This window comes from Sus scrofa, chromosome 8 (assembly GCF_000003025.6).
Source record: "Sus scrofa isolate TJ Tabasco breed Duroc chromosome 8, Sscrofa11.1, whole genome shotgun sequence".
NCBI classification, from domain to species: Eukaryota; Metazoa; Chordata; class Mammalia; order Artiodactyla; family Suidae; genus Sus; species Sus scrofa.
Window position 1 is genome coordinate 18522265 of NC_010450.4, and position 7263 is coordinate 18529527.

The 7263-nt window shown below is 52.9% G+C and overlaps 1 protein-coding gene across 2 annotated transcripts in view; it reads right to left on the minus strand.

Annotated features, from left to right (window-relative positions):
* The window catches only part of PPARGC1A (PPARG coactivator 1 alpha), a 686110-nt gene extending 680421 nt beyond the window's left edge, over positions 1 to 5689 (minus strand). Inside the window, exons 1-2 of one of the 2 annotated variants that reach the window (XM_021100438.1) lie at positions 5414 to 5689; positions 4802 to 5146 (exon numbers count right to left, since the gene is read on the minus strand). The gene's annotated coding sequence lies outside the window, so the exon portion shown is untranslated. Of the gene's footprint in view, positions 1 to 4801; positions 5148 to 5413 lie in introns of those variants that run through there. The other variant, XM_021100439.1, reaches the window with a different exon arrangement.

Genomic DNA, 7263 nt, shown 5'->3' on the forward strand with positions numbered 1-7263 from the left:
GTGTTCCTTAGTGGAGTAACTGCTGCTTTGGCTCTCCATATCATGGAAGGAGTGCCGAGCCCCCCAATATAAAATTAAATAGGCAGACAGCACAAGCGTTCAACAACTTACCCAAATCCATTAATGATTCGGCAGTGAAACGTCTATTCTGCTTGAAAAGACAGAGCAAGTACAAAGAATTACAGGTACTGCTGACAAAAGTCCAGGGCTGAATTCAAAACAGCCACTGCCTACCCTGAGAAGATACTGTGTGTCCTTATAAGGATGCCATTTTCTATTTCTAGTCTGGCAAATTTGAGGGAGTGGCAGGGGTGGGGGGGTGGGAGGAGAGAAAAAAGTTCAAAGGCAGACTCAAGGCAGGTTGTGATGTCACATTCACAAACTTAGGCTAAGCTACCCAGTAAACAAAGAACTGGTCAAGTCAGGTGAATTAAGTCAGAGGTCTGGCCTCCTGGAGGCCCAAGCAGTCAGCTAATTGGCTTCATTTTTCACTTGCAATTGATTGCTTCAATATCATACAGGTCTGGCCTGCTTTCATTTGGGCTTACATTGGGACGACTAATAAGCTGCCCCAAGTCCAAACTGCAAGCAGGAATGACCAGGGCGCCGTCAGCTTCATCATGGAGACAGAAAGCTTAAACAACTATGGGAGAGACTCACAGGTTGAAAAAGCACAACATAAAAAGATAGAGCTGGGTTCTGGAAGCTTGCACTACTGCCATCCCTAGGCGTGAAACTGTAAATTAAAGAATAGTCTGTTGTCTGCTGTACTGAGCCAAATCAGAGACATTTCGCATACACACTTTAATTGGGGTTTTCATTCTAATTGAAGAAATAAATTCCACCTAAGCAGATGCTCCCCCCGCCCCCACTCTCACTATGGTATGTTTTGCACATTGGCAAGTGGGTGCAAAAATTTCTGCAACATGGTCTCTTCAGATATAAGATGGAATATGGAATCTCCCAGTTTTGAAATGGTAACAGATGCAGTTTCGGCTCTAATACACACTGGGCTCTCTCCAAAAAAAAAAAAAAAAAAAAAATCACCCCAATCCACCCTCCCCCTGCTTTGATAATAAAATGTCACCGAATAACTACAAACCTTCCAGTCAGCAATGATTTGTATTTGGGTTTTGGGGGGGTTTGGTTTGGTTTTTGTGTTTAATAATGAGTAAATGCCCCAGTTGTTTCCAAATTGCCAGGTCCCTATATAAAGAACCCCATCTTCATTATTTTTTTTTCACTTGCTTGTTTATAACCAGAGGTGTCATAATCATGTTTCTTGTGAAAATGAAAGTAATCAAAATGCCTTGTGATTCCAGGAAAAGAGCTTCTTAGGGAGACATGCCTGCCTGCTATTGATGTTGTAAAAAGGCTCCTTTTACATGGTATTAGATGTTGAGAGCATATCATATTGATCTAGAAATAAAAGGCTTGATTTTTTTTTAGTATAGTGAACTCTTACTTTCATAAGCACTTTATAACACTAGGAATAGGGTTTTATTTTTAATTGAGGTAGAGTAAACAAATTATAGTTGAAGGAGCATTGCTATTTTTAGGGAATGGAGGATTTGTAAGCTTTTTGGCAGCAACTCAGGTAAAAAGCATGAATAAGTCTCACTCTTTCAAATTTGGCCCAGGCCTCCCCCTAGCAGCCCTGCCCAGAGTCCACGACTGAGAGTTAGGGTTGCCTTTGTTCAAGCCTTTTTCTCCCAAGGAAGAGTGAAGAGCAGGTTCCCTCATCATTTGCCCAAGCTCAAGTGCTGAAAATGCAAACTGGAGATCAATAAGAACCTAGGTCCTTATACACATCTATTCTTCATCCCTGAAAATGGTGAGAGGGCCGAGTCAGAAGCCGCAGATCCTGTTAAGACGCACTGCCAGGCTGTATTCACCACCAGAGATTAAAGCCTCGGTAACACTTGAGGGCACCTTTCTCTAATGACGTACATCTCTCATTTGTTTCTGTACTTTATCTTAAAGTTCATACGGCACCACTGGAAGAAGAAATCAATATTTCAAATAATCTCCCTTTCCGCACCATACAATTCCCCTGCACTAAGAGGAGCACGCCACCCAACACCGGCCTGCGAGCTAAACATCCACCGAGCAGCGCCAGCTGCTTTGTCAGAAATTCTTTCCGATCTTCTTAGCAACGTGAGCCTCCCTTTCTAGAGGAAAGATCTTGCCTTTGGGGAAAATGCTTTTCTAAATCAACTTTAACTTTACCCCCAAGAAACTGATAGTTTCCCTCTTTTTAAAACCCCCTCCCGCTTCTCTGGTTCTTTCGTTCCTATACTCCAATCCCGCCCCGCATCTCTCTCTCGCCCACCTCCTTTGGTTTCCAAGGAGTTTGCACGTGATTGCCTGTCTTAGAAAATCCGGCCGTAGCCCTTGCTTTTAAACGCTCTCCAACGACTTGCTGCCTATCTCGTTAAAGATGTTGCCGCCCCCCGCCCCCCAATCGCTCTAAGGCTGTATCGCTGCGTGCTTCCCTCCACGCGTCTCCTTTCTCTCTTCCTTGGCAGGGAAACAGAGAGCCAGAGTTTCGGGGCCCCGAGGTGCAGGTCAAAGGTACGCGCCAGGAAACTTATCCTAAAGCATCTGACTCCAGTACTGAGGGGCGCGGCGGCGCGGAGGAATCCCGAATCCCCGCCGGGCTGGTGCCGGGTGAGTGGTTCACACCTTTCCTACTGGTCTCGGTCCTCTAAGACGAGCTGGGATTGGTTTCTGACTCATCGACAATCGCACACATACACACACGAGCACGCGCGCACACACACACCTACACACACACACACGCACGCAGGCGCGCGGACGCCCACTCCTGGAGAGCTGGAGTTTGCCGAGCCGGAGGGGTCGTTGGCCCTTGGCAATTCCGAGCCGGAGCGGGAGGCAAGGAGAGCACCCGGGCCCCTCCGGATGAGCCTGGGTGCTCTGGAGAAAAGCCCGCAGCGTCTGCCACGGGCAGGCGGGGCACCTCTCGAGCCCCCAACTCCGGCGCCCGCCCGATCACCTCGGCAGCTTCTGCAAGTTTCTACTCACAGAGGGGCCTCCCCTTTCCCGGCTGCCTCGCCCTGAACCCCCACTTCGCGCCCCTGGGCCGCCCTCCCTCCTCGCCTCGTAGAGCTCCGCTCCGGGCGAGCGGCGGTCCGGCGCACTTGCCGGGAGCAGCCGAGACGCCCCCACCCGCGGCGGCTGCCGGGCGGTCTGGCTCGAGCTCGCCACTGTCTCCCGCTGCTGCTGCCGCGGCGGCAGGAGCCTCTCCAAGCCTCCCGGGCCGCCCTTATGTATTATTCACTCGGATGGCCAGGGCGCTTTCTGGAGAGCCCACGCCGGAGATGCGAGGTCTTCGGCGGGCGACTACTTGTTCAGCGATCTCAGTTTCTTGGAAACTGGGGGGTGCTGCGGGGGCGGCGGAACGCATTTTTCCATTGTTTTCCTGCCGAGGGGGGTGGCTTTTTTGCCCGGAGCTCGCAGGAGCGCGCGGCGCCCCGGGCCCAGGAAGGAGCGTGCCAGAGCCGGCGAGTGCGGTGGGCAGCCCCGCTAGCGGCCAGGGTGGCGGGTCGGCTGGGAAGAGACGCGTTGGAGGCCTGGAGAGCCAGGCAGGACAGAGCTCTTTTCCTTGACACCACCCCCTCCCTGCCGACCCGCTCGTCCCGCGGTTCTCGCTCTGCCGGGCCCGGGAATCCCCCGCGCCCCGGACCGCCCACCGAGTTGCTGCTGCCTTCCCCACTGCTCCTTCACCTTGCTCCGGCCCCAACTTTCCGTAGCACGCCTACACAAACACACACACACACTCGCACGCTCAAAACCTCCCCTCCCTCGACTTCAGCTCCACTTCCCCGTGTAGTTTGAGATGACAGATGCTTGTAGACTTTCACCAAACAAGCGGTGGGGGCAGCAGACTACAACAGTTATTTAATTAAAAGGCATTTTTCCTCTCTCGCTCTGGCTCCCAGAATAGCTTTTGCACCCCTAGACCCTGAGCACACGCCTGTCTCGCCCGGCTACCGGTGGCCCGCTAATACCCATCTCCTCCCACGCCCCCCCCCCTTCCGGCGTCTACCCCCAGCTTCGCGCCCCCCGAGTCACACCGACATGCACACCTAGAGGCCGGCGGCGGGGAGCGTCGAGGGCACGATGCAGCCGGACTGCATTGCACAGTCATCAAAGTTAAGTGTGTGTGTTTGTGGGGTGCTTGTGCGCGCCGGGGGAGGCTCGGGGTCATGGGCACCAGAGCATCCACTCTGCTCCCCCCCTCCTCCGGGGTCAGAGGACGCCTCCACTTGAGATTGCAGCCATTTTAGGGAAAGAGGTGGCTCGGGGCCCGGGGGGAGTGGAGGGGGAACAGCACGTCGCGGGGGACTCACAGCTCCGCAGCCCCTCGGCGCAACTGGAGGGCGGGCAGGCGCCGGGCGCACAGGGGCGCGGCGCCCGCGGCGACTTGGGGAAGGTTGCGCTCGAGTTCCCCGGTTTTGCCTGGAGTTGTTCGGGGTAACGTGCCGGCTCCTGCCTGTCTCTCGGGTTCCCGCTGGGCTGGGAGGTGGGGGTGGGGGAGGTTTGGATGGGAGATTGGACAAGGGAGGGACGCGACGGACCCTGGAGACTGGTGCTAGTGCTGGGAGAAGGGGGGGGGGCATCTCCTCTCGCCGGTTGGCACTGACCCAGACGGTGCGACCCACTTGGCCCCCCAGCCTCCCCACCCCCTCCCAAACCTCTGCCTCCGCGCCGAGTGCCAAGTAAGCGCACGGCGGGGGGCACGGGGCGCGACGCCGCCTGGCACCGAACCACCCCTTACCTGGTTGGAAGGGGTTTCCCAGGAGGAGCCGTAGTTGTAAAAGAAGGAAGAGAAGAAGGTGTCTTCCGACAGCCCGCAGCCCGCCATGCTCTGGATGCAAATATAATGAGGAAAGGGGGGGAAAAAAAAAAAAGCACACACACAAAAGCAACCAAAAAATGTTCAAAATCAAATTAAACCAATAAGCGAAGAAGAAATTCTCTCGAAAAATAAAGAAAAGGAGGGGGAAGGGAACGGAAACTCTCGGCGGTGCTCCCTCTCCGGCTGAGGAGGGATGCTCGGGCTGCCGCTGCCGCCGCCGCCGCCGCTGCCGCCGCCGCCGCTGCCGCCTTCTCAAGACGGTACCTAGAGAGGTTCGTCCTGACTTGAGCAGCCGCCGCCGCCGCCGCCTGTGCCGGCTGCGTGTGTGCGCGCGTGTGTGTGCGTGTGCGTGTGTGTGGTGTGTGCGCGCAGAGCGAGAGACCGCAGGGGAAGCGAGAGGGCGAGAGAATGAGGGAGCCGGGATGGAGGGCGCAGAGGCAGAGCGGGCGGGCGTGTGCGCGCGGGGGTGCGTGCGTGTGTGTGTGTGTGTGTGCGCGTGTGGCTGGGTGTGCGTCTGTTTGGGGAGCTCACCGGAGAGCCGGGGCCGTCACGTGGGCGCGCTGACTCCGCCGGCTGCCGGGGACAGCCTGTACTACAGCCCCGGCCACTAAATCAGCCCGCGCCGCCAGACCTTTGCAGCCCCCCCCACGGCCGGTCGGCCGCCTTCCCGGCTGGGCCGTGCGGGCCGGGGGACGGCAGGGGGCGCGGATGCAGCGGCTGGCAGGTGGGTGGGTGGTGAGGGGGTCGCCCCAAGCCGGGAGGGGGAAAGAAAGATGCCGGCGGGGAGGCACAAGTACCGCGCTACGCCCCGCACCCTCCTGGCCAGCCTTCCTCCCACCCTCTTTGAAGATTTTTTTTTTTTTTTAATTCCTAAAATTGCTTTCCCGTGCGGAGACCCCTCTTTCAGCCACGGGGAAATTATTTTGACACAGTTGCTACGTCTCGATGTTTTTTTCTTTCCAGGTGCCCCTCGTCTCCCGAGCGCGCGCGCGCGCGCGCACACGCAGCCACACATACACACACCCGTGGCCGCCTCCTCCCATCCCAAATGCAAACCCACTTCCTTTTGCCGGTTGCTGTAGTTAAGCTAAGTCAATGCTACATCAAACTAGGCTAGGCTGAGAGAACTGGAAAGTGGATTTAGGGGACAATACTGCCCCAGCAGGAAGAAAGGCTCTAGTTTGGCATTCTGTTGATTTAACAGTTTAAAACGAAGAAGGAATTTGTAGCTTCTGCACTGAAGCTCAGGCCCCTTGAGTCACAATTCTTTAAGTGGAGCTATTTAAGTCTATTGTGTGTTATAAAACCGTAAACGGATAACCACCACCCCCCGCCCCCCAATGGTATTTTAGAAGCAAACCTTCCTCTCAATTTTAATATTTGAATAGCTGAAAGTTTTTTTCTGCAAGAAGCTGTTCCTTACCTGCTCTCCCCCCAACTTTTTATAGGTATTTATAGTAAGTAAAATTCAAATAAAAATCAGCATATCAATGTAAGATGTTCCCACAAGCATTTGAATCCTCCCCAGAGGAGGATTCAACTTGAAGCAACCTGTTATAGACAATTTATAGTATGTTTCTTTCTGAATCCTTTTCCCAAACGCTGCCCATTTTTATTCAAACCAGTCGTGTATTTCCAAGACTCCAGACTTCCTCTTTTAAATTCCCCACTCGAGGTGGAAATCCTCTGTGAAATAAACATTTCCACAGCAACCCAGTGATGTCACAAACATCGACTCATGGTTTCAGAGGAGAAAGCAAGCAAGAGAAAAGGATCTCTCTAGAAAAACAGCTTCTGTTTTCTTGCAAATAGCCTTGCTCCTCGTAGCGATTCAGAAAACATATTAGATTTCTGGCTAAATGCCTGTTTTATTTTTCTGAGATTGACTTATTTTTCAAAGATATGTCAAATAAACTTTAAAAAAAAATAGGTCACCATCCTCCTTGTTGGGTTTGTGAAGAATGGTGTTTCAAAACTGTGGTCCCTAATCACACTGGCCACTCCAGATTTTAATAAAGGGGAAAAAGATTTTTTTTCTGAAAAAAAAAAATGATGTCAGAACACTGATAGATGAAATTGAATGTACTAACTTCAGATCCAAATAATGCTGACTGACCTGGCTTCAAAAATACAATAGTTTTTAAGAAGTATTAGACTCACAGAAATTCTATTCAGTTATCAAAATTAGTGCTGAATTGCCAGACCCAGAGAGGGTCTTTTCCTCCAAAGGTCTTTTGTTGTTTCCTGCATCTCTAGGCTTAAAGAAAGAGGGAACCTTCCTGCAGTCCTCTTTTTAACCCCCTGTGGTCTATGCTTATCAATATTAAATGTAAAGGGACTGGAAAATAGAACGTGGGCCCACTGCCTGGGGTTTCTTAGCC